The sequence below is a fragment of the Equus asinus genome, chromosome 24 (assembly GCF_041296235.1).
Source record: "Equus asinus isolate D_3611 breed Donkey chromosome 24, EquAss-T2T_v2, whole genome shotgun sequence".
Lineage (NCBI taxonomy): Eukaryota > Metazoa > Chordata > Mammalia > Perissodactyla > Equidae > Equus > Equus asinus.
The window spans coordinates 65,209,612-65,236,670 of NC_091813.1; the positions used below are offsets into that span (position 1 = coordinate 65,209,612).

At 38.2% G+C, this 27,059-nt stretch overlaps 1 protein-coding gene and 1 long non-coding RNA gene across 5 annotated transcripts in view; one reads left to right on the forward strand and one right to left on the reverse strand.

Annotated features, from left to right (window-relative positions):
• Positions 1-1,620: 1,620 nt before the first annotated feature.
• LOC123279600 (uncharacterized) lies at positions 1,621-7,924 on the reverse strand. The gene is made up of 3 exons (XR_006517760.2): positions 6,385-7,924; positions 2,292-2,436; positions 1,621-2,006 (listed from the first exon to the last, which is right to left on the reverse strand). It is a non-coding gene; the product is annotated as an uncharacterized lncRNA (long non-coding RNA).
• Positions 4,901-27,059, forward strand: part of EYA4 (EYA transcriptional coactivator and phosphatase 4) — a 294,223-nt gene continuing 272,064 nt past the window's right edge. For 3 of the 4 annotated variants that reach the window (XM_014856121.3, XM_070496153.1, XM_070496147.1), the window contains exon 1: positions 4,901-5,175. The gene's annotated coding sequence lies outside the window, so the exon portion shown is untranslated. The remainder of the gene's footprint in view (positions 5,176-27,059) is intronic. The other variant, XM_070496155.1, reaches the window with a different exon arrangement.

The window sequence follows — 27,059 nt, forward strand, 5'->3', positions numbered from 1 at the left end:
TCCAACATCTCCGTCTACTGAGCTGCCTGGGAAGTCTCCTCTCCCCTTTTCCCCTTCCCTTCTGCAGCAGCTCAGTCTCCCCTCCCTCCCCCCCCCCCCCCCCCCCCCCCCCCCCCCGCAGCCTCCTCCCCTCCCCATTCCTCTCCTGTTCTCTCCCTTTTTCCCCTCTCTGCAATCAGGCAGGGCAATTCTGCCCAAGCTCCCAGCTTGCCAATCACTCCTGGTTCTTAGCAAGGCAAAGGTCCCAAATTTAAAAGGAGAGGATAATTCTTTTCCTCTTATTATTATATCTGCATAACTCTGTTGTTTCATCTGCTTTTCCTTTATTTTTGCTATCAGCAAAAAAAAAAAAAAATTGGAAGATAGCTAAGTGTGGGGGGCAGTGTTTTCAGTTATGTCTGCAGCAAATTGTGGGACCAAGAGAAGCCTCAGATTTCTGTCTCGTGTGTTCCTCAGTGAATTTACTCCATGCTGGCCACAGTGTTGGATCCTGGCATCTCTGCACTCTGCCTGTGCAGAGCTGGCATCCAGCCCAGCACCCATATATCTCACATTCTGAACAGCGATATTTCAATTGAGTGTTTCACAGGGGGTCCTCAAGCAACTTCTCCCCATGGTCCTAACAACTGCCATGTAAATGTATTACTTTTAAAAATTGTTGAAAAGATGATAAAATAGGAGAATTTTTCTTAGGGTTGAACCACTCTTTCGGCTCCCCCCCGCCACAGTTCTGACTACTTTCCAAACATGGCAGAAAGGGAGCATTTGGTCCGTATCTCAACCAGCCCTAGAACTAATTTGTCAAGACACAAAGTAGAGAAGAATCCAGCAAGTAGTCTTTTACTTGGAGTTTGAGTCAAAAACTCAATCTAACTATGGAACCCAAAATGAGAATTGGAGTTAATGAAGTAGCAGAGCCAAGTACATAATTTGTGGGGCCCAGTGCAAAATGAAAATGTGGGGCCCATTGTTTAAAAGGCAAGAAGAAGTGTTGTTAAAGGTTCTACAATATAAAGCTTTGTCCTTTCTTCTGTGGTCTCTCTCTCAACTTGACATGGTGGTTTTTTAATTTGCTTTTAGCATTCTAAGTAAAGAAAAATTAAAATGTCTAATTAACATGAATTTTGCCGTTCAGCTTCATCTGGTGTAGTGCCAGTTTTAAACGCAAATATAAGAGCATTTAAGTTGTATGTGAAATCACCAAAATCACACAATTCATATTTCACAGCTCGTACATGTAGCTGTTGGTGGGCTAGTGGTTAAGTCTGGCACTCTCACCGCTGTGGTCCGAGTTTGTGTCCTGGCCGGGGAACCACACCACCCGTCTATCAATTGTCGTACTGTGCTGGCTGTGTGTTGCTGTGATGCTGAAAGCTGAAAGCGGTAACACCAGTGTTTCAAATACCAGCAGGATGACCCAGGGTGGACAGGTTTCTGCAGGGCAGAACAGACTAGGAGGAAGGACCTGGCCATCCACTTCCCAAAAAAGCTGGCTATGAAAACCCTGTGAATAGCAGTGGAATATTGTCTGATCTAGCAAGGGAAGGACATGCTGTCCACAGGGTGGCTAGGAGTCAGAATCCACTCCATGGCACGAACAACAAAGAAAAGCAGAAGCCATGCACAAAACACAATTCTTTTTATTTCATTTATGGTACACACATTCTTACCAACAGTCTCTACCTTTGGCTTCCTGATGGACGAGAAAGACTGACAGGAAAAGAATCAATGGGTTGACCTATTTTTCCCTTTCCCTCTATGTCATCATTTTTAGAGTAGGTGGTTGGCTAATTCAGGGAAGTAAGAAAAAAAAAAAAGAAAGGATATGAGAGATTCTCTGGGTCACTGTGTTTTTTAGAACATCATTGTGTGTCTTCTGCGTTGGAACCATCTTCTGGTTCTCGGGAAGAGCCTGGCCTCTTGGGGCTGACAGCAGTAGACACAACACGCTCAGCTTGTACTCGGAGTTTCGATGAACTCAGTGAGTCCACTGGAATTCTGTGCTCCTGGGGAGGCAAGGGGCAGTGGACACATATTGAGCGTATCTCCTCTCTCAACTGCTCAACTGTCTCATTAGATTTCAGTTGTAAAACACAAGTTCAAAAATAAAATTATTCAGAATTTCAAGATGGTGACAGCAGAACATTAAACCAAGGGTGTGGCCCATCTGATTGGGGGGCCACGTGCAACTGCCCAGATGACATGCCCAGAAAGCCGGCTCTGTGAAGTGGCCATTCTGCTTTATCCCTCCCCCCCACCCCCAGTTACCCTCACTGGCATTGGGCACCTACTGGGCCATCTCCTCAGAATTGGCGAGAAATCTTGCCTCCTCCTTTCTTCCTCATTTCCGTAGTTCTTCCCTTCTTTTACCTTTTTTGCTCTTCACCCAGAATCAGCCTTTTATACTGGTTGGCAATGTTTTAGCTCCGCCTCTACCTGCAAAATGGGTGGGAGTGATTTGAGAGAAAGCTCCCCCTGCCCGTGGGCCTTCCTCAGGAGGTGCTGTTGAAATATTGTCTAGTATGCCAAAGGTGATAGGTATTTTATGATGTTTTTGGAGCGTCTGCTGTGTTTGGAAGCAGTCTTATAAATACAGGTAATGAGGAGCCACAGAAGATTTAAAATAGGAAAGGAAATTGAGAAAATAGGAAACGTTTCCTTTTAGAAAAGTCTTTCTGGCATATAGCATGCACTTAAATTGAAGGAATCTGGAGTAAATCTTGGAGACTAGTTAAAAGAAAGCAATTCTTACAGCCCTTCACAAAACGTGAGTTACCCAAATCTTTAGTGCTGAATGACACTCTGATACCTTGGTGTCACTTCTGTGGTAGGGATGGGGAGTCAAGAATTAGTTAGTTGACAGCTTCAGGACTGGGGGAAAACATCTCCCAATTAAAACTGGTTCATGGCAGAAAGAGGAGAGGAGGCAGGTAACTCTTCCAGGAGCTTGAGAGAAGAGGATGTCTGGGCCAACAGGCCTGGTCTTCACAAAGTCAGCAGGCAACTGTGTCCCCTCCTGAGGTTACACCAGCTGGGGGATGGCATTGGAGCCTGTTGTATTGAAAAACACTGGGACTCCCTTGGGATATAAGTTCTGGGAGCCCAGCCCCTCCCTGCCCCACTTCTGGATTGAGCTCTTCCGCAGTGCTTTCACGCTCTCCATCTAAACATGAGAAGTGAGGAAGAGAAAGTCATCACATTCTCTACAAAATCTGCACACACTCATAGGTTCTTGAGAGCGTGCTTCCTGCCCAGACAACTGAATAAACTGAATTCTTTGTTCGATCCTATTAGAACAGGAAGGAATCCTACTAGTAAGCAGAAGCTGTTCCTTCTAAGTTCTGACTTTACCTGGAGGTTTTGGTTTTGGTTTTCTGTTTTTCGGTCTTGACCTTTCTTCGTATGATGACACAGGGATTTCTTGGGATAGTTACCTATATCTGGCTTGTGAAATTGCTTTTTGTTTGAATTAAAGCTGCATATGGAAGACTGAGGGCACTGTTGAGCTCTTGTACCACGAATTTTGGATTTTAAGAAAGTTTAGGTAGTTTGTCTTAAATAATGTCAGGACAGATGGAAACACAACTGTGAATGCTTAATGTTTTTTTATGTCAATCTTTTTTACTTACTGTTAGCATAGTGTAAAAACTGCTAGTGAAATATCATATGCCTGCTACCTCATTTGGAAATTCCCATGTGCAAATTCCAAGTTAACATTTTTAAATGAATAAAGACAAATAAATCAAGCTGAAAGGTAATATGCTTTTTAATTCTACTTTTAAATGAGTAAATGAATCTAACTCTCTCCTTATAATTTGATGACCTAAAAGCACTTTTAAAAGTTAGGTTAAAGAGGTAAAGACTCAGAACATTCTTTCCTCCAAAGGTTGATATTCTCAAATGTAGAAATAAATTTAAAATTTCAGCAAAATGGAATTTTATCATATTGTTGTTGTCCATTCCATGGAATAGAGAATGAAATGCATGTACTTTTGCAAAAGTTTTCCAACCCATAACCCAATGATACTTGAACTTTAGACAGATATTAGAGATTGGCTAGAACTTAGAATTATTTCAAAGTCGATTCTATTCAAATATTTCAAAAGTCCTTTCAAAACTTCTTCACAAAAGTAATTTTAAGATATTCTTTTAACTATAGTCTATTTAAATCACTATATTTATAAAGTCCTACATATGTTTGGCAAGCAGCACAACAGTCAGGTGAAGATTGACTGTTTTTGTTTTGTTTTGTTTTTGGTGAGGAAGATTGGCCCTGAGCTAACATCTGTGCCAATCTTCCTCTATTGTGTATGTGGGACACCACCACAGCATGGCTGATGAGCAGTGTCTAGGTCCCTGCCCAGGATCCGAACCCTCGAACCCCAGGCTGCCAAGGTGGAAACTATGAACCTAACCACTATGCCACTGGACTGGCCTCACAGACTCTGATTATTTTTATACTTTGTTTGCCAGAAACTTTGGAAAATGTCTTAATGTTTTACTTCAGCAGCACAGCCCCAGCGAAGTTCCCCACAAATCTCTAAAGATTCTCATTTTTGATAGGCATTTACTTAGCCTATCTCTAGAAGAATCATGGGGTTGATTGACAAGAAAAACTACCTCTCTCTCTCTCTCACTTGCTCTAGCTCTCCATCTTGCTCTCATTTTTTCTCTCTCTTTCTTTAATGAAGCAGTTGCCCTCTAAACTTGATCCCATGTGGTCCCATTTAAGAAAAGAAGGGGGAAAAATTAAAATCAGTTCTCACTAATTAGAGGAAAATAGTATGTAACTAATTGAAAGGTCTTTTCATACTTATGGCTGACATTTCCACCAAGGGCTAATTGACCGTTGGGTCTAAAGGGTTATGTGCTTTTTTTAAGCGACATGTGCTCCTGGCCAAGTACTCGCTGAGACACGCTGTGAGTAGTTTTAGATCACTGGCAGCTCTTGCTATTTTAGTCCATGTCACTGCCTGAAGTTGTAATTAATTTGGATGACCCTAAAAATCATAATTATGACAGTTCTGATATTCGGTAAGAACAACTTACATTCGGTCTTGCCAAGAAAGTCATGGAGCTTTTAGCAGAAGGAAAAAACAATCTTTACAACGTGTACAATGAACATCTCACATAGAAGCAGACCGCAGGAGCCTTGACAGGGCTTAACTTATCCTTGTAAGTAATTTGTGGACTATTCCATGCTTGCTAATTAATTGTTCTGCATTTTAATTATATTTTCTATCAGTAATGTGTGTTGCATTTGTTTTTGTTTTTGATCTAAAAGCTCATTCATGGACAACATTTATAGCCAATGCCAATTTAACTCATTCTTGTACATATAAATGATATTTTCACCCACAGAGCACCGTATTTCATTCTTTTCCTGACTAAATCACCATGATAAAAAAAAATCAAAAAATATCATTGCTAAATTTCTCTCTCTTGCTCCTGATTTCTTTTCTTCTTTTCTTTCGGTTTTACTTGTAACAGCTAAGTTTCCTAATAGATTTTCTCATTCTTCAAACTGTGAAAGAAAAAGAATTCACAAAGGAAAGGTTTTTTATGGAGTTAATAGTGAATGCCTAAGATGTTGAAGTATGATCTTTTTCTGATTTTATGAACAGTGAGAAAAGTATTTTGCACATGTAAGCAATGAACTGAGCACAGACACATTTTTATAAAGTCTCTTTGAAAATTACTCAAAAATTATACTTTTAGTATGTGTTCCTATTGGGTTGATAACAGGTTTTGTAATAAATTATTTTTCAGAAAACTATTTATTTAGATTTGTTAGAGTTATAGGGGCAAAGAAAATGAAATATAATTTAGAGTCGGAAGTTCCATATTTAAATATTGACTGTGGTTTGTCCCAGCAGTTTGATTTTTGATAAATTATTTTCTTTGAACTCCAGGTTCACCCACAAAATGAGGAATAATCACAGTAACAATCTACTCTACAGGGTTGTACTGAGGCCCAAGCAAGCACAAGAATGGTCGAGGGGACGCTGGGAGTTTGTACGAACAAGTAGTCAAGGATTAGTATTCTAGTCTATCAAAATTGCTTCTTGCTTAATAATGTTAAGGGGGGAAATGACTAAGCAAGTAAAGGAGGAGTAACGTCTAAGCTTCCTTACTGGTTTTTCACTTAATCTTTTTCATGTTTATTTTAGAAAAGTTGATAAGCAGCAATATGACTTTACTATGCCTTTAATGTTAAGCAGCATTACGAGGAGGTAACGAGTGCTGAGCTTAAAGGACTATGTTCTGCTTTCGCCCATTGCTGACTGGGTAGAGGCAGGTGGTAGCCCTGGGACTGCTCCGGGGGAACACTGGCTGCCGGTCTACAAGATGGGAGCGGGAACCGTGGAGAACCGAATCACGCACCTGTGACCCTGAACCACACAGGTGCACGCTCTTCCAAGCGGTCCGGACTCAGTCGTGCGGCGAGCTCACCTCGCTGATGGCACACCTCCCCGAGGAGCCCAGAGGGAGTGGGCGCTGGGGGGGTCAGGGACCAAGTCTCCTACTGGGCGCTGGACACCTGCGAACTGATCCGGGCCAGGGCGGCCCTGATTCACTTCCTCGAGGAGGAGAGGAAAGTTACTGCCTGGCAGTGCTCCAGCCCGCCTGGGAGAGCCACTCTCCCCATATAAACATTTCAAGGCGCGAGGGCACCAGTACCCGTTCTTTATACCTCGCAGGATGGCGTGAGGCTGTTGGACATGATCCTTAGGAGTGCTTGCAACTCCTCCTCGGAGAGAAGTAGCCATAATATAATAAGGGTTTTTTTTTTTTTTTTTTCGTTTTTTGCTTCATTTGAGGTGGGTTTTTTTCTTTTCTGGATCCTCTGGGAGAAATTGTTTACTTGCTGCTTGTTCCATGAATTGTTTTTTTTTTTCTGGTAATATGAGTAGCTTTGTGCTCCTAGGAAGTTAAAAAAAAAGAAGAAAAAGCGTTGCACCAGTATAATATGTACATAATAGTCTCCAAATGAAGGAAATTTTGCATTTGTTCTATGGATTCATATAAACCAGATTTTAGAATCTGATGTTTTTTCTCCCAAGTGGATTTCCATGTACCTTTAACTTAAGTTTTAAAAATCTGCACATACCTGAAAGTGCATATTTTTATTTAGATGGATGAATCACTTTTTGTTTCTCCTTTAGAAAACTGATAAAAAATCCTCAATTAAAATTTGATATATTTAGTGGTAAAAGTATTATTCTAAAACATGACTTGCGAGTTAAAATACTCCCCAGAATATAAGCAGCCTATAGCTACAGGGAAAAAAAGCTAAAATGCTGTAGATTTAGTTTTTTAGTTATTTCAATTCTTACTTCTCAAATCCTGTTGCTTTTATTTTTGTAAATATGACTCAATTTAGATTTGTAATAGGAGTTAGTATGGGTTGCCTAGATAATAATTAGATATTAGTTATGGGCTGTTTTTTTGTGTGTGTGGTATGTCCCATAAATGAATGTCTGGAATATTCTTAAGTAAAAATTTTGAAAAACATGCTATCATTAAAAATTTATCAATTAAATTTTTCAATAACTTCGTTCTTTTAAGAGAACAATCAGTGCTCCTAAATTCACTTTTGCTTTCTCTCCGTGTTCAGTTTTTATTTCCTTCACATCGCCTTTCTCTGCGTGCTTTCTCTCAAGCATACCTACAACAAAGCCACCTGTTGTCCGAGACCTCGTTCCTACATGAATCACGCCCTGTCAAAATTTCGAGGTTATAAATGTTCAGCTAATTGAGCAGTCTGACTAGCTGAATGCTTGTAAGTGCTTTATAATATCTTTCAACACTTCAAAACTCCGGCCCACTTAAAAACTCCAGAATCCCTGAGCAAACGGGACAAGTCATTCACATGGATTCTTGCTGATAAAACTGAGAGCATGTTTATGAATTTCTCCAAATTTGCAATAAGGTAACTCAGTTCTGCTCGTAAATGTTTGTTTACAGCTGTGTCTATATTGTGCCATAGCAAGTGGTTGGAAAGTGAAAAGCTTACCCAATCAGCCAGTTATTTTGACTACTCCATATTAAACATTAACTTGCATTTTTTTCTCACCAATTAGATGTTTTGGTATCATGAATGCTTATAGTTTCTAAGAAGGAAGTCGGTCTTGCTCTCTCTTTTCCTCTCTCCTCCAATTATTTTTTTCTGTTAGTGAGGAGATACTGAAAATGGATGCACAAATAAATAAATACATCTATATCTTACATGCCAGTGCAAGCCGTGTTGTTCCTAAGATTTCTGCACATTCCTGGGGGACTTATATTTTCATAGTCTCTTCTGGCCTCGGTTCCAGATTTGACCAGCTTCTGAGTCTTTCTCCTGTATCAATTCCATCCTTTCTGCTCTGCATCAATTTGAACATGGAATTAACTCAGCCCTTTGCCTTAATTCCCTCAAAAAAAGCAAATCTGCTCACAAAAAGCATCTTTCCGTGTAGCTGACTTTACTGAAAGTTTGATGAGACTAAAGCAGTTTACACAGCAATTACACTATTTTGAATATTGGCGATTTCTCTACTTAAAAGTATGTTGGCCCCCAGCCATACGTCACAGGGACTAAACACCTCTTCTTTACAGGATAATTCCTCTTTCCCTAACCAACCTCAGACTCAGCTCGGACTTTCCAAGATACTTCCAAGGACTCCCTAGGTGTCCCTGTAAACATCTTCTTCAGGTATTACCCATTTTTGTCCTTCGCCAATCTCTACAAGGGGAAGAGAGGAGTATAACAAGTTTCACCTCACTCTTAAGAAATATTCCTGCTCAAACCACACACTCACACACATGTAAGTCCGCCCACACTCACATCCTTAGAAGGCAGAAGTATCTACAGTCAGTTTGGGTTTTAAGCAAAAATTCTCCCTGAATACGTCTGTATTAATGTTTAAAAGCTCTTAGTTGTTGTAGACATATGTTTCTGTCAAAACTTCTCCAAGCTTCCCTTGCCTGTCCCTCAGAACTCACCATGTCAACCTGGCCTTCTTTCTCCTCATTGAAGGGCAAGCTCATTCCTTTCTGTGTGACTTTTTCACCTCCTGTCTCTGTGCCTCTCAGCATAGCTGATTTACGCTCCTGATGTGTACCTTAGCCCAGAGTTCTGTCTTTTGGAAATCACCATCCAATGTAAGGCAACGTCTTCCCACCCCACAATCACATCACCCAATATTCTCTAGAAAAATCACTGTTACGTTTCTTTAAATGATCACATCTGGGATTATCTTTATTTTTTTGTTTAAATAGTCTAAATTCTCTATCCTTAAGGACAGGGTCCTTTTTTACATCATTTACTGCTGTATCTGCAGGACCAAGAAATGTGGGTGATACTCAGGAAGTGTTGCTTAATATATTTATAAAAATAAATAATTATGTCTGTGGTTAAAAAAATGAAAGGAATAATATTTGCTTAATAACTTTAAAAAGTATAACTTAGCTAATGTATTTTAAAGGACATATTCTATTATCTGTCCCATAACAGTTAATATTAATTGAATAATAATTATAATTATTTCTATAACCAGAACTTTCTGATATCAAATTGATGGTAAAGACCACCATTTACTATGCTCATATTTAGATGTAAATGTTCAGAAGAAATAGTAATAGCCTGGGAATTAAAACAGCCTAGTTAAAGATTAGCATCATGGAATTCTAACCCAATCCTCTCATTTAACATTTGTGGCAACTGAGATGCAGAAAAACTGTCTTACCCAACATTAATGGCAAATTTGAGTCTAGAATTCAGGTTTCTTGAATCTCAAATGACTAATTTTTCCCCCTAAACCCTGTCTCCAGTCCTAATCTAAGAGTAATCAGTTACTTCATGTTTTCATTTCTAGAATAAGCAGTTGAAATTAGATAAGCTCTCAGCATTGGCAGTTCAATTGCTCTCTTTCTTCCTTCCCTTCTGTTCATCAATTAGTCCACAACTTGACTGGAAGTAATCTCCTTAAATTCTCCTGACATTGTCAAGATCCTACTCAATGATACCTTGAGTCCCAAACAGCTATAAATGTTTATTACTCTGGGGTACTGGTGAGTTCTGACTGGTTGCTGATGGTACACAGCACAGCAGAACTCACAATGACTGGATCTACACAAGTAGGTAAATAGGGAAGGATGACAATTTGTGAGCACTTCTTTGGAGGACTTCCTGAGTATTGAAGAGTCAGGCATAGCCAATCAAGTATAAGGTGATAAGGTCAATTACAATCAAATAAGTTAAAGTTGCATGTAGTATAGAACAAAGTTAAAATTAAAGCATCTTGGGATGACATTGTTAGGACTTTCTGGTAAACAGTGTATTTGATTTAGAATTAAATTCCCTTATTCATCATGGAGAGAAAGTTGGTCCTGTTTCCTCTGTTCTCACCAGTATTAGTTTTTGCTTTCATATGGAGCAGATTACCTGTATGTTAATGAATATTATAGACTAGAAAGAAATCTCCTTCATTGACGTAGAAGCCCTTGGATGAATCAAATTTAATCTACTTTAGTTAGATTGTTATCCAATTTATTTTAATATTTCACAAAAACTCACAAAATCTACCCGGTTAGGTTTCTATAGTCCAGTAAAAACTATTTTTAAGAAGGAGACTGGATTGAAGTATATTTTCTAAGCTATTACATGAGTTCAGAACCTTTCATCTTTCTATGTTTTAGAATTTTCAAATGCTCCAAAGAATTAGAAGTTTTTTTGATTTGGTTTCATTTGGTGTAGAAGATTGGCCCTGAGCTAACATCTGTTGCCAATTTCTCTCCCCTCTTTTTGCTGGAGGAAGACTGTCCCTGAGCTAACACCTGTGCCAATCTTCCTCTATTTTGAATGTGGGACACCCCCACAGCATAGCTTAATGAGCATTGTGTAAATCCCGGCCTGGGATCTGAACTCATGCCACCAAAGTAGAGCACATGAACTTAACCACTATACCACCAGACCAGCTCCTAAAAATTTTTTTAATGTGCTATCTCTGCCTAAAGAGGAGTTTCCTAACACCGGTCATACAAGGGTAAGAAAAAAAAAGATAATTTATCCTATACACAGAGGTAATCCTCTGCCTTGTTCTCTCAGTTGGTCTCTGCAGAGTCTAGAGCATTTGGTTAAGTCAGCCTTGGTCTAACCATTAGGAAACAATAAAGAGGTGTATACAGGAAGTACTAGATTGGGATGAATATTGGGATAAAACATCTGAGGTGTATTTCGTAGAAATATAGAACAATTGAGAATTACTATGTTTATATTATATAATACTCATTGTTAATCTGGGATCTACGGACTCCTCTGAAACATTGTGGGGGGGTCCATACACCCCCAGAATTTTAATGTAAAACTGTGAGTGTGTATTTTTTGGGAGGTGAGAGACAATCCATAGTTTTCATTGTATTTGCAAAGGGATCTGTGACTCAAAAAGGCTAAGAAGAACATGATACTATTTCAACAGGTTTTCAGGGAATAAGCATCTTAAAGATGGAAGATGGCTAATTAAAATAAAATTAGCATCTCTCCTCTTCCCATGTCCAGTTGTATTTTACATTTTTCATTCCTGGACTTGGGAATCATATCCAGCTTAGGGCTATACAGCTGAGTAGATGATAATTTAGTGAAGATTTAGGGAAGAGCCATTAGGATGAGTGAAAGGTAAGAAAGTAAGATTTAATTAGGAAAAAAAACAAAAATAAAGTTCAACTGGATGGTAAAATAATAATGATATTTACATGTAGAAAACTTTAATATAAATATATGAAACAACTGATTTTTCATCCCCTGTTAAATTTTGTTTCATTGGTAACAACAGCCAACATTTATTGAGAACTTACCGTGTGCCTCGGATAGTATGTAAGCATATCTTTTTACATTGAGTTCTCACAACAAACCGACAGAGTAAGGACATTTTTCTCTCCATTTTTCAGACAAGGAAAATGGAAGTCATCCTGGCAGATCATGAAGGACTTCCAAGAGATGACACAATGCTGAATTTTAAACAATCAGTGTATACATTTGGGGAGCAGTATGAAGTTCAAGATGGGAAGAAGGAGTGGATAGAGGGGCTGGCAAAGGAGCAGAGTAGGAAGAACGGCAAAGTTAGATTTCACTTAGGTATGAAGAAGCTGCTCTTGAGAGAGACTGTTAACCTAGGAAGAGACGAGGAAGGCTTGGAAACTTTGTCTTCCAGAGATCTGCAGTAGAAGAGGGTGACGCTGAAGCAGGTTGAGGCTCTACATGAAGCCTGGGGAATGAGCACATTTTGGGCTTTTTTCCAAGTTTCTTCCAGCTTTGATTCTTCAAAAGCTAAAATTTAAGCCCCTTTAAGCAAAATGAATATTCGGAATTTATAAATAGGTCAAAAACAGTAAACCTTCTTAAGAAGCCTGTTTCTATTGTTTTGTAAGAAATCTTTCAACCCTTCCAGGGCAGGGAGACACGGAGAGGAAATGTGTTGACTATGGAAACTCCAAGGGAGGGTATGGTGACACTGTGTTCCTCAAAACGGCAAAAGCCATCTTTAAAATATGAAATAAGCCAATGGGTAGATCTGAGAACTTATTAAAAATATATAGCAAAGAACCCAGAAATTTCATCTCTGGGTATATACCCAGAAGAATTGAAATCAGGGACTCGAACAGATATTTGCACACCCATGTTCATAGCAGTATTATTCCCAACAGGCAAAAAGTGGAAGCAACCCAAGTGTCCATTGATGGATGAATGAATAAACAAAATGTGGTCTATACATACAATGAAATATTATTCTGCCTTAAAAAGGAAGGAAATTCTTTTTTTTTTTTAAGCTTTTTTTTGTTTTTTTAAAGATTGGCCCTGAGCTAACATCTGTTGCCAATCTTTTTCTTTTTCTTCTTCTCCCCAAAGCCCCCAGTACATAGTTGTACATTCTAGTTGTAGGTCCTTCTAGTTCTGCTGTGTGGGATGCCAACTCAGCATGGCCTGATGAGCGGTGCCATGTCTGCACCCAGGATCCGAACCAGTGAAACCCTGGGCTGCCGAAGCAGAGCGCACAAACTTAACCACTCGGCCGGGGGGTACAGCCCAAGGAAGGAAATTCTAACGCATGCTACAACGTGGATGAACCTGGAAGACATTATGCTAAGTAAAGTAAGCCAGTCACGAAAGAGCAAATACCGTTTTATTCCACTCATATGAGATACTGAGATTAGTCAAATTCATGGAGACAGAACGTAGAATGGTGGTTGTCAGAAACTGGCAAGAGTGGGTAGTGGAGAGTTCTTTTTAATTTTATTTTTAAAGATTGGCACCTGAGCTAACAACTGTTGGCAATCTTCTTTTTTTTTCCTTCTTCTTCTCCCCAAAGTCCCCAAATACATAGTCATATATTTTAGTTGTGGGTCCTTCTGGTTGTGCTATGTGGGACACCACTTCAGCATGGTGGTGCTAGGTCCATGCCAAGGATCTGAACTGGGGAAATCCTGGGCCACTGAAACAGAGCTCGGGAACTTAATGGCTCGGCCACAGGCCGACCCCAGGAGTTTTGTTTGTTTTTTTTTAGTGAGTTAATGATAGGTTACAATCTTGTGAAATTTCGGTTGTACATTAATGTTTGTCATTCGTGTTGTAGGTGCACCACTTCACCCCTCTTTGTGCCCACCCCCCACCCCACCTTTCCCCTGGTATCCACTAAACTGTTATTAGTCCACATTTTTAAATTCCTCATATGAGTGGAGTGATACACAGATTATCCTTCTCTAGCTGGCTTATTTCACTTAACATAATTCCCTCAAGGTCCATCCATGTTATTGCAAATGGAATGATTTTGTTTTGTTTTGCAGCTGAGTAGTGTTCCATTGTATATATGTACCACATCTTCTTTATCCATTCGTCTGTTGATGGGCACTTAGGTTGCTTCCATATCTTGGCTATTGTGAATAATGCTGCAATGAACATTGGGGTACATAGGACTTTTGGGATCGCTGACTTCAAACTTTTTGGATAAATACCCAGTAGTGGGATGGCTGGGTCGTATGGTAGTTTTATTTTTAATTTTTTTAGGAATCTCCATACTGTTTTCCATAGTGGCTGCACCAGTTTGCATTCCCACCAGCAGTGTATGAGGGTTCCTTTGTCTCCACAACCTCTCCAACATTTGTTACTATTAGTTTTAGATATTTTTGTCATTCTAATGGGTGTAAGGTGATATCTTAGTGTAGTTTTGATTTGCATTTCCCTGATGATCAGCGATGATGAGCATCTTTTCATGTGCCTATTGACCATCCGTATATCTTCTTTGGAGAAATGTCTGTTCGTGTCTCCAGCCCATTTTTTGATTGGGTTGTTTGATTTTTTGTTGTTGAGTTGTGAGAGTTCTTTATATATTATGGATATTAAGCCTTTGTCAGATACATGACTTGCAAATATTTTTTCCCAGTTAGTGGGTTGTTTTTTTGTTTCAATCCTGTTTTCATTTGCCTGGAAGAAGCTCTTTAGTCTGATGAAGTCCCATTTGTTTATTCTTTCTATTGTTTCCCTTCTCTGAGAAGGCATGGTGTCCGCAAAGATCCTTTTAATACTGATGTCAAAGAGTGTACTGCCTACGTTTTATTCTAGAAGCCTTATGGTTTCAGGTCTCACCTTTAGGTCTTTGATCCATTTTGAGTTTATTTTGGTAAATGGTGAAAAAGAATGGTCAATTTTCATTCTTTTACATGTGGCTTTCCAGTTTTCCCAGCACCATTTGTTAAAAAGACTTTCTTTTCTCCATTGTATGCCCTCAGCTCCTTTGTCAAAGATAAGCTGTCCATAGACGTGTGGTTTTATTTCTGGGCTTTCAATTCTGTTCCATTGATCTGTGCACCTGTTTTTGTACCAGTACCATGCTGTTTTGATTACTGTAGCTTTGTAGTATGTTTTGAAGTCAGGGATTGTGATGCCTCCCGTTTTGTTCTTTTTTCTCAGGATTGCTTTAGAAATTCAGGGTCTTTTGTTGCCCCATATGAATTTTAGGATTCTTTGTTCTAATTCTGTAAAGAATGTCATTGGGATTCTGATTGGGATGGCATCGAATCTGTAGACTGCTTTAGGTAGAACAGACATTTTAACTATGTTTATTCTTCCAATCTATGTACATGGAATGTCTTTCCATCTCCTTATGTTGTCATCAAATTCTCTCAGAAAGGCCTTGTAATCTTCATTATATAGGTCCTTCACTTCCTTAGTTAAATTTACCCCAAGTTATTTTATTCTTTTTGTTGTGATTGTGAATGGTATTGTGTTCTTGAGTTCTTTTTCTGTTAGTTCATTATTGGAGTATAGAAATGCTACTGATTTACACGAATTGATTTTGTACCCTGCAACTTTGCTGTAGTTGTTGATTACTTCTAAGAGTTTTCCAATGGATTCTTTGGGGTTTTCTATATATAAGATCATGTCGTCTGCAAACAGTGAGAGTTTCACTTCTTCCCTCCCTATTTGGATTCCTTTTATTCCTTTTTCTTGCCTGATTGCTCTGGCCAGGACCTCCAGTACTATGTTGAATAAGAGTGGTGATAGAGGGCATCCTTGTCTCATTCCTGTTTTCAGGGGGATGGAGTTCAGTTTTTGCCCATTGAGTATGATGTTGGCTATGGGTTTGTCATATATGGCCTTTATTATGTTGAGGTAGTTTCCTTCTATGCCCATTTTGTTCAGAGTTTTTATCATAAATGGCTGTTGGATCTTGTCAAATGCCATCTCTGCATCTATTGAGATGATCATGTGGTTTTTATTCCTCAGTTTGTTGATGTGGTGTATCACGTTGATTGATTTGCGGATATTGAACCATCCCTGTGTCCCTGGTATGAATCCCACCGATCATGATGTATGATCCTTTTGATGAATTGCTGAATTCTGGTTGCCAAAATTTTGTTTAGAATTTTTGCATCTATGTTCATCAGTGATATTGGCCTGTAGTTCTCTTTCTTCGTGGTGTCCTTGTCAGGTTTGGTATCAGTGTGATGTTGGCCTCATAGAATGTGTTAGGAAGTGTTCCATCTTCCCTAATTTTTTGGAATAGCTTGAAAAGGATAGGTATTAAATCCTCTCTGAAAGTTTGGTAGAATTCCCCAGGAAAGCCATCTGGCCCTGGGGTTTTATTCTTTGGGATGTTTTTGATTGCTGTTTCAATCTCTTTCCTTGTGATTGGTCTGTTCAAATTGTCTGCCTCTTCTTGAGTGGGCTTTGGGAGATTGTAGGAGTCCAAGAATTTATCCATTTCCTCTAGGTTATCCATTCTGTTGGCATATAGTTTTTCATAGTATTCTCTTATAATCCATTGTATTTCTGCAGAGTCTGTTGTTATTTCTCCCAGGAGTTATTTTCAATGGGTACAAATTTCAGTTTAGGAAGATGAAGAAAGTTCTGGAGATGGATGGTGGTGATGGTGGCGCAACAATGTGATGTACTTAATGCCACTGAACTGTACACTTAAAATGGTAAATTTTAGGGGCCAGCCCGTGGCGGAAAGGTTAAGTTTGCGCACTCCACATCAGTGGCCCAGGGTTTCCCTGGTTCGGATCCTGGGTGTGGACATGGCAACACTTGTCAGGCCACACTGAGGTGGCCTCGCACATGCCACAACTAGAAGGATCCACAACTAAAATATACAACTATCCACTGGGGGGACTTGGGGAGAAAACGCAGAAAAAAAAAAAGAAGATTGGCAACAGTTGTTAGCTCAGGTGCCAATTTAAAAAAAAAAACTGGTAGATTTTATTTTATGTATATTTTTTTCTATCTATCAAAGAGAACAGAGCTTACGTTAATTTATTTGATATTTTTAAAACAGATTTCTGTTTCTAGTCTTTAAATACGTATATGTAAATAAATTCCCTTCTGGAGAAGGCTGGGTTAAAAATTATTCATTTGTATAACATAGCAATTAATAGATTTACATATGTGTGATCAATATAAATGTTTTGCCTTAAATTCCTGTATGTAATTTAGCTTGATTTAAATATGCTTAAAATATTATATGGTTAACATTATATATCTCTTGATTACTTAATGAGTACAGTCATCTTAGAATATCGTTATCCAAATTGACAATGTTGTTTGACATGGTTGATGACTAGTGGCTTATGTGGTAGGAAAATATTTTACCAGCATCTCTTGGCTAGTGGTAAGGCCAGTAGGATATATTATCAACACTTTAAAATGGTGGTATGTTCACAGAATGCAACTAGTGTAATAGATGGCTAACAATTTGATAAATATCATTTTAAAAAAATTAAATAGACTGGAATGTCTTTATAATGTTTTCCAGGGATCTGGAATTTTTTTCAGTGTTACGTGATCCTCTTTGGGCCCTTAGCCAGCCCTTTAAAAAATGATCATTTGCTGCAGGAAAATGTTAAATGGAGGCATATTGTGATGAATTTCACTGTCTCATATTTATTTTAAAGAGTTTAACCTAATATACAATACAGTGAGACTTTGCCTTCTCATACATAATGTATTTAAAAATCTAGTTCCTTAGAAAACATTACCAATGAGCTACAGTGGATAACAAATCCATATATACTTAGAATTTTTTCAGTACAGTTTATTTTTTCATAGCTGTCTTGAATGGCTATTTTAAACTTAAATGGGTTCCATTTCTGCTAAAATAAAGCATCTTTAGAGGAGAAATTTTAAGGGAACAGATGAAATTTCATTACCATGCTTGTGGTCACACCTTGTCAGAATTTAGGTCCTAAATTTCACTGTGATATTGATATTTGCACACATTTAGAGTGACATTATTTGGCAAAAGAACAAGTATCTAGTTTGAGTTAGTGGTCCGCACGGTGATGACTAACCACATACTACAAAGTTAAAACAATTTTTAAAATCACTTGTTAATGTGATAAGACCAGCCTCGTGTTTTTCCTAACCTCATTTTCAATGGCCCTTTTTGTTCAGCCAATAGGTGAATAAGTGTTTCCAATTGACAGATGTATTCTTTACTCAAATGGAAAGGACACGGGGGTGAGATATTAACTGGTTGATTCACACCTTTATGGACATTAATCCCTTATTCTACAATTGAGTAGTGCTTTTAGTAGAAGTGTACCTAGTTTGAGTCTAAACCAAGGATCCCCTCCATGTGAATGGACTAATGGGGTTGATCTTGTTGGAAAATATATTTTTGGGAGCATTCTGTTCCAGAGAATAATTTATTGAATATAAAGTTATCTTAGAATTTCTCTCCTTTCTCCCTTTTACTACTCCTCTCTCACCCCACCACTCCACAAAACCTAATCTGCCCAGCTAAACAAATTCTACCAAATGCTTAGACTTTACCTTCATTATTCTCCCTCTGCAGTGGTGATCCTCACAGTTAATCAGCCTTTTGGATATGGAATTTAGTAGTATTTAACAGATTCCAATTTAATTTTTCTTAAATGTTTATGGATTGACATTGTCAAGTGTCCTTGATAATTATTTAAGACACTTTTGATTTTGTTTGATCACTTGAAAAATTAAAGCTTGTCTGATTATAATCGCGGTTGCTGTGTGATATATCCAGTTGCATCTTCTGTTCTTCCTCTCATTTTTCCCCCCTGCCTCCCACTCTGCCAACACAGAGCAATCTCTGAAACCTTCATTCACTGCTCTGCCTCACAGGAGCTGTTCTCTGCTGGGCCTCATGGAGTCTTATCCCGTGCATGCAGAGTCCAAACCATGGCCAAGGAAGCCACGGAACCCCCATGCATGCTTATCCCCACCCATCTGAGTAGCTCCAACAATACTGGGAAGCTGCCTCTCAAATTTCATCTTCTTCCACGCCTCTGAAATCAGATAACTGCCCCCTCAGAAACACAAAATTATTATGATTTATTTGGGCTCCATATTCATATGCTCAAGTTCAGACAAGATGAGGCTCGTCTTGTACTTTTCCACTCTCTTAAAAATGACAGTTCTTTACCACCTGTTGCCCAATGCTTCAAAAGTCTATATCACAAATTGTATCCATGTTTATAGTGATTAACAGTGGGAGGACAATTCTCTTAGCAATTACGCTATCATGATCAGAATTGGAAATCCTGTAGAACACTTTAAAAAAATTTCTTTAGCTATAATTCGCCCATCATAAAATCCATCCTTTTAGAGCATACAATTCAGTGGCTTTGGTGTAGTCATAAAGTTATTCAATCTAATTCCAAAGTTAGATTTTCAGCACCCACAAAAGAAACCCCATAGACATTAGCAGTCACTGCCCATCATTCCATCCCCTTAGCCCCGGAAACCACTAAAGTACCTTCTGTCTCTATAGGTTTGCCTACTGTAGACATTTCATATAAATGGAATCAGACAATATGCAGTCCTTTGTGACTGGCTTCTTTCGTTTAGTGTAATGTTCTCAAGGGTCGTCTATGTCACAGCATTTATTGGTACTTCAGTAACTTTTATTGCTAAATAATATTCCATTATGTGGATATATCACATTGTTTATTCATCAGTTGATGGTCATTTGGGCTGTTCCTACTTTTTGAATATTGTGAATAATGCTACTATCAACATTCATGTAGAAGTTTTGTGTGGACAAATGTTTTCATTTCTCTTGGGTATCTACCTAGGAGTAGCATTGCTTGGTCAAATAGTAAGGCTATGTTCAACTTTTTGAGAAACTACAAGACTGTTTTCCAAAGAAGCTATCCCATTTTAAATTCCCACTGCAGTGTAAGCATTCCAATTTTTCCATATCTTCACCAACACTTGTTATTATCTGCTTTTTTGATTACAGCCTTCCTAGTGGGTATGAAGTGGTATCTCGATTTTTCTGACGGCTAATGATACTGAGCCTCTTTTTGTATGTTTATTGGCTATTTGTATGTATACCTTCTTTGGAGAACTGTCTATTTGGATTCTTTGTATATTTCTTAATTGGGTTATTTGCCTTTCTATTATTGAGTTGTAATAGTTATTTATATATTCTAGATACAAGTCCCTTATAAGATATGTGATTTGCAAATTTTCTCCCTTTATTTGTAGTCTTCTCACTTTCTTGATGGTATCTTTTGAAGCACAAAAGGTTTTAATTTTGATAATGTCCAGTTTATCTTTTGCTGTTGTTGCTGCTGTTACTGGGACTCTTGGTTTTATACGAAGAAACCAGTGCCAAATTCATGGTCACAAAGACTCATGCCTCTGTTTTCTTCTAGCTTTATAGTTTTCGCTCTTACATTTGGATCTTTCATCAATTTTAAGTTAATTTTTGTATATGGTGTGAGTTAGGGGTACAATTTCACTCTTTTGCCTGAGGCTTCTGGTTGTCCCAGCACTACTTGTTGAAAAGACTATTCTTCCCTCATTGAAATGCCTTGTTGAAAATCAACTCACCTTAAACATGAGGGTCTATTTCTGGACTCTCGATTCTATTCCATTGGTCTTTATTCTATGTTTAGGCCAGTAATGCACTGTCTTGATTACTGTAGCTCCATAGCAAGTTTTCAAATCAGGAAGTATGAGTCCTCTAGCTGTCCTTTTTCAAGATTGTTTTAGCTCTTCTGGATCAGATGCTTTCATGTGAATTTTAGCATCAGTTTGTCAATTTCTGCAACGACAACAAAAACAGCTGCTTCTTTCATAGGGATAATCTTGAATCTGTAGATCAATTTGGGGGCTACTGCAATCTTAACAATATTAAGTATTTCAATCTATGAATATGAATGTCTCTCCATTCACTTAAGTCTTTAATTTTTTTAAACAGTTTTATAGTTTTCAGAGTATAAGTTTTGCGCTTTTTGTTAAATTTATATCTAAGTATTTTATTTCTTTATTGTATTGTGAATAGAATTGTTTTCTTAATTTTATTCTTGGTTTGCTTATTGCTTTGTATAGAAATACGGTTGCGTTTTGTATATTGATCTTGTATTCTGAAACTTGCTGAAATTTATTAATAGTTCTAATAGTTTTTAGTAGAATCTTTAGGTTTTTCAATCTATAAAATCACATCATTTTCAAATAGAGATGGTTTTACTTCTTCCTTTCCAATTCGAATGCCTTTTATTTCATTTTCTTGCCTAATTTCCCTGGCCAGCACCTCTAGTACAATTTTGAATACCAATAGCATCTCAAAGTCTCCCCATCTCGAGCCCCAACAAAACTAATCTGTATAACTACACTCAATCATTCAGTAAAGACAGAATTTATTCAATAAATATTGAGTGCAGCACAATGTACAGGGTGCCATTTTAGGGGTGGCTTCTTTTATCAGTGACAGTGATCTTTATGAAATACAAATCTAACAATAACATTCTTCCATTAGACTCTGTAGTGATGGTGCCTCATTACTACTAGAAAAAGTGCTAACTTCTTAACAGTGCCTCCCACATCCTCCTTTTCCTGTCATGAGTGTACATCTCCCACTTCTTTCCCTGCTGCTTCTCTCTTCAACATTCCTGTCTAAGCAAACTCAATTCCTTTTAGTTTTTCAAACGCTCAATACAGTTGGTCCTCATTATTTGCAGATTCCATATTTGCAAGTTCACCGACTGGGTAATGTTTCTTTGTAACCTCAAAATCAGCACTACTCACAGTACCTTTGCAGCCAGTTGCAGATATGCGCTTGCACACAGCAGCAAAAAATCTGAGGCACCTTAAGTGTAGGTTCCCAGTTGAGATTGAACAATTGTCCTTTTCATGACCTGTTTAGTGTGACTTTTTTTTGCACTTTTGTTCTTTTTCTTGATGATTTTGCTATTTAAAATGGTCCCCAAGTGCAGTGCTGAAGAGCTGGCTAGTGTTCCTAAGTGCAAAAAGGCTTATGTGATGTGGTAATGGAGAAGATACGTGTGTTAAATAAGCTTTATTTAGGCACGAGTTAGAGTGCTTTTGGCTGAGTTCCGTGTTAACGAATCAACAATGTATGTTGAATAAGGTGTCTTCAAACAGAAGCACAAATAAAACGAAGTTATGTATTGGTCAGTAGATGAAAATATTGTGCCCAGAGGCCCACAGGAAGCCGACTTTGTATTTCCCCAAGGGGCAATCATTCAGTATTTGCTAATCCAGTGTTTGAAGGGTCTTTTTAGACCATACTTACTGTGAATAATGAGAACCCTCTATATGTAAAATGATAATGACAATATAAAAATAGCTAACAATTACTGAGTGCCAACTAGGTACCAGGCCTTGTGCTAAATAATTTACAGGCATTATCTTGTGTAATTCCCATTATCTTATTTAACTCATGAGGTAGGTATTATTATTGACCCCATTTTTTATATGACATAACTAAGGCTTAGGGGTATTAATAAGTCTCCCCATGACGCTGGGATTTTTTTTCCCCTGGTAGACTGAATTCGGAGCCGGAGTTATTAAAAATATTTCTTGACTGATGAATCACTTTCGTTATGTTGCATTCCATTCTATCTGAATTTATAAGTACAGTCTTCAATGTATTTCTTGGTTATTTTCATTTTCTCCCTTAATAATAAAAATAGTAAGCTGTAATTTACTGTCATTATCTCTGATCATTCTAACCTTTAGCATATTTAACAATTTCTGTGCTCAATTTATGTCATTTTAGAAATCTCAGATTATTTCTCATTCTAGAATATGTGAGGAATAATTCTTTTGGGGACACAATGATTATTAAGTACCTGGTTCCTGAAGACATTGAAAGTGGCAGCTTTCCACAAAAGGTGTTTTCTCCATCTATAATTTAGGGGAATTTTAAGGTCTTTTAACGACTCTGTAATTCTTTTTTTTTTAATTGAAATATAATTGACATACAATATTAATCTCAGGTGTACATCTGTAATTCTTTTTCTTAAAAAATCTTTCTCATTATGAAGTTTCAGTAAAAGAAAATTCACAGAAAATGTTATTAATTTTCAATAACTTTTTATAGTAATCTTCCAATCACTTGAAACACTGCACAAACAATATAATGAAGAATTATTTTAATTTTATTGAGAAAGAAAATATGAAGTTTAAGTAATCTTCTCAAGACACTTAGAATCTATAAGTTCTATAAGAATCTATGGCTAGAGAATCAATGAAACTGAGTTCTCTTCATGAGTCTAGATTTAAACAGCATTATTCTCTTTTCGCATCAAAGTGACACACCACACAAGGTGTCATTGCAGAGAATTACCGTGTTTGATTAACACTGGAATTATTTATTATCTATAATTGTGTGTGATTTGTGATAAAGATGAGGATTATGACAAACCTCAAAGGGAAAAATGCCTTGATGATCAATGAAAAACAGAATCCAAAAATGCAGAATTTTCAAAGCATAATTTTATATCTCATTTAGAATTCTGTCCCAAAGCTCTGTTCAGATACCTAGAGTTTCCTGTGGGAGCAGGAGGAGGGTCTCAGAAGAATGCTTCTAAGGCTCAGGGCCAGGTTAGCTCAGAAAAGGTGGGCCAGCCCTTTACTAAGAAATGCTAAATCCTCAAATGAGCATCAGTTGAGTGGCCTCACCTCCTAAGTTCAAAACAGCCTGTTGATTTAAGGATAGATGTTTCCATTTCAAACTATGCAGGGCCAAGTAACTTCCTTAAAAAATGGGGAAATTGAGGCCGGCCCGGTGGTGTAGTGGTTAAATTTGCAAGCTCTGCTTTGGCGGCCCTGGGGGTTCATGGGTTTGGATCCAGGACTTGGACCTACACACTGCTTATCAAGCCATGCTGTGGCAGCATCCCACAAAGAAAACAGGGGAAGATTGACACATATGTTAACTGAGGGACAATCTTCCTCAAGCAAAACGAGGGAGATTGGCAACAGATGTTAGCTCAGAATCAATATTCCTCATAAAAAAAAAAAAAGAAAACGGGGAGATTGGCTGTAGGAAGGGAAAAGGAATCACAAGGTTGAAATCCTGTGGAGATTAAGCAAGATTTTTGTTGAAAGGCAAAAGCAAAGTCTTTAGTGCCGACAGGAACCAATCACTCAGAGAGGAAAGAAGTTGAATACTCCAGTCGACTTGACTGCAGATCTTGGTTTGAGGTCATCTTTGCTGTCCTTGACTGAAAGAAAGAAAGGAATCCACTGAGACTGGAAACTACTGTGGGAGCTGTGGTGTTTGTTGCAACCCAAGAGAGTAACAGGTCCCAGAAAAATGAGATGAACACAAGTGACTTCTGTACTGCGTGTTCTCCCCATGGACATAGTGCTGTTTCAACACCTGGGACAAAAATAAACGCCATCAGAGTCCATTACAGAGGCTCAATTCTCGAATGGTAATACTGTTAAACACACAGGGAAAAGCAAACCTTTTTAACTGCTATCAGAAACATATGCAATAGAATTTCAAGTCCAAGATATTTTATATTGTTTCATTTATTTCTCAATTCTCTGCCATATTTTTGAATCATCAGAAGGCTTTCTAAAGAACACATTCTGTTTGGGTACATGACATCTCTTTTATTTAAAAATTTTATAATTTTTATCTTAGCATAGTTTCAAATTCTTTGAGGCATTCATGCTTGAGACTGTTTCTATGATTCATGTTCTTAAGGTTTGAAAGGAAGTACGTAGTAGTGACCTATGACAGCAGTTCATCAAGCATTTATGAAATAAGTGAATGAATGAACATAGAAAATTGTTTTCCTTAAATAAAATTAATGATCTCCTGAACATTATTAATTAAGGCTCTTGTATTTAGTATTGGAACTATTTTGAATTGTACTGAATTCATGTATAAAACCCCATAATCCTACTGGTAAACTTTCACTGTTCAGAATCTCTACAGAATGAATGTTCTACGTGGATTTCACCCACTTCCTTTCCCCCTTTTAAGCTCCTCTCTTAGTGAATTGTTAGTGAAGAAGTAAGAAAGAAACGCTGTATAAGACCACCAGGCCTTGCAGGGAGAAAGGTATACTGTTCTGAATTATTAGGGAAAGTCTAATTAAACTCTATGTCATTTAGAATAACATCAACATTATTTTTGAGTAGGCCTAGCTCTGGGTAAATTGTGAAGAAAGAGAAGTTTGTTTTTAGGTGCCACCCTCCAGCTTTCCATTCTGTATCCCAGCATCTCTCTGTCTCTTCCACTGCCTGCCTGTATCTGCCATGATCCAGACCCCTCAAGGTATCCACAAGTGCCTTCTGGATGCCTCTGCACCGACAGTAGCCCTGCATCTGGCGCTAATGTGAGCTTCCCTGTGCTCAGAACCTGGTCAGATCCTCTGCCTTCTTCCCATCCCTGTCAAAACTCTCTTGTCCTGAGTTCCATCCTTTCAAGACCCCACTGTCTTCTTTTTAAGGAGATTGCTAACTAATCTGATAAATGCAACCTCAGTGATGTGAAACCGAGATTAATATATTGTGGAAGAAGTCTTCCCTCACCCCTTTTTAAAAATAATTTTATTGAAGGAATAACATACATTTAGAAAAGGTGCATTAGTCCTAAGTGTGCAACTCAATGAAGGTGAGCATACACATGTAACCAGCACTCAGATCAAGACATAGAACATTACGAACAGCCCAAGCCCTGCTCCAAGCACTGTCTCCCCAAGTCTGCACTGTTCTAATTTCCAACAGCACAAATGTTGTCCATTTTGTACTGTGCTTGGATTGAGTCACACCGTGTGTACTCTTTTGTGTCTGGCTTCTTTCACTCAGTGTTATGCTTGTGAAATTCCTTTGTTGTTGCATGTGTTTACGAATTATTCCCATTGGACATACAATATTCCATTGTATGAATATGCCACAATTTTATTCATTCTTTTGTCGATTTGTGTAGTTTCCAGTTTGGGACATTATGAATAGTGCCATGAATCTTCTTCACATGTTTTTTATTTGTTAATTTTGGGGTTTTTTGGTGAACATAACTTTGCTTTTCTTGTGGATATATACCTAGGAATGGAATTGCAGCTCCCAGGGAACACATGTATTCAGGTTTAGGAGAGACTCACAAAATATTTTCCAAAGTGGTTAACCAATATGGGGTCCCCGCAGCAGGATGCTAGAGTTTGGTTTTTCCAAATCCTCCCCAACACTTGGTATTGTTTGCCTTTTTCTTTTAGTTATTTTTGTGTGTGTGTAATATTACTTCACCATAATTTTAACTTCATTATGTTAATTACTATGAAATCGAGCATCTTTCCATGTGTTTATTAGTTTTCTATATACCTTCTTCTGCAAGGTGCACATTAAAGACTTTTGTCTGGTTTTCTATAATTGTCTTTTTCTTGTTGATTTATAGACATTATTGTATTTGAGAAAGGAACTCTAACCATGAAAGTAGAGAGGTGAGCAAGATGTAGAAAGCCTGGGAAAGATGTCGAGACATAATGTTGTTTCTATTTGTCTCAGTGCTCAAGTGTCCTTCAAGGGAACACAGGAACTCTACTCCTGTCTTTGGCCACGTAGACCATTTGCACCAACACCTTACCTTAGAAAATGGATGACATTTACTAAGCAAGTTACACATTTATGTTATTTTCCATCTGAGAAAAATCTGTTTCTAAGTCAAGATTCTGCTGAGTTGGCATCAAATATCAAAACCCCAATGGAAAAAAGATTGCAGAGAACCAGAAGAAGTGAGGGCGGAATGGAATAAACATCCTCGCCTTCGCTGTTGTGTCTCCCGGCCATGGATGCCACTGTGGTAATGTTACCCTACACGTGTGGTCACAGTAACCAAAAGCACAGCTTCACTGAAAGGCCCCTGGAATGAGCCCACAGCATTTGAAGCAGCCTGAGGAATTTTCCCATCAATGCTCCTCCTGGAAGAATGTGAGCAGCAATGCAGCGAATAACACAAATGCCGATTTATTAATGCCGTCAGCTGTATTTTCCTTTTTGTTTTTCAATTTCTTACTCTGTCACGGAACAGCTATAAGTTCCTAGGTTTGGCAACCACCTCTCTATTCAATTTGTACAGCGTTAGCCCATCAGTCGACTTGCAAAGGTACTGCAAGAATGCTGGTTAGCGACGATTTCAGTTCAGTCTGATTCAGTTTAACCTCAGACTCTAAACCTACAAACCTGCGTATTTTTACAGGATTTCATAAAGGCTATAGCAAATAATTGTCTTTTGTTTTGTTTTTCGTCTGTTTGCCTTTCCTCAACGGTATGATCCAACCGA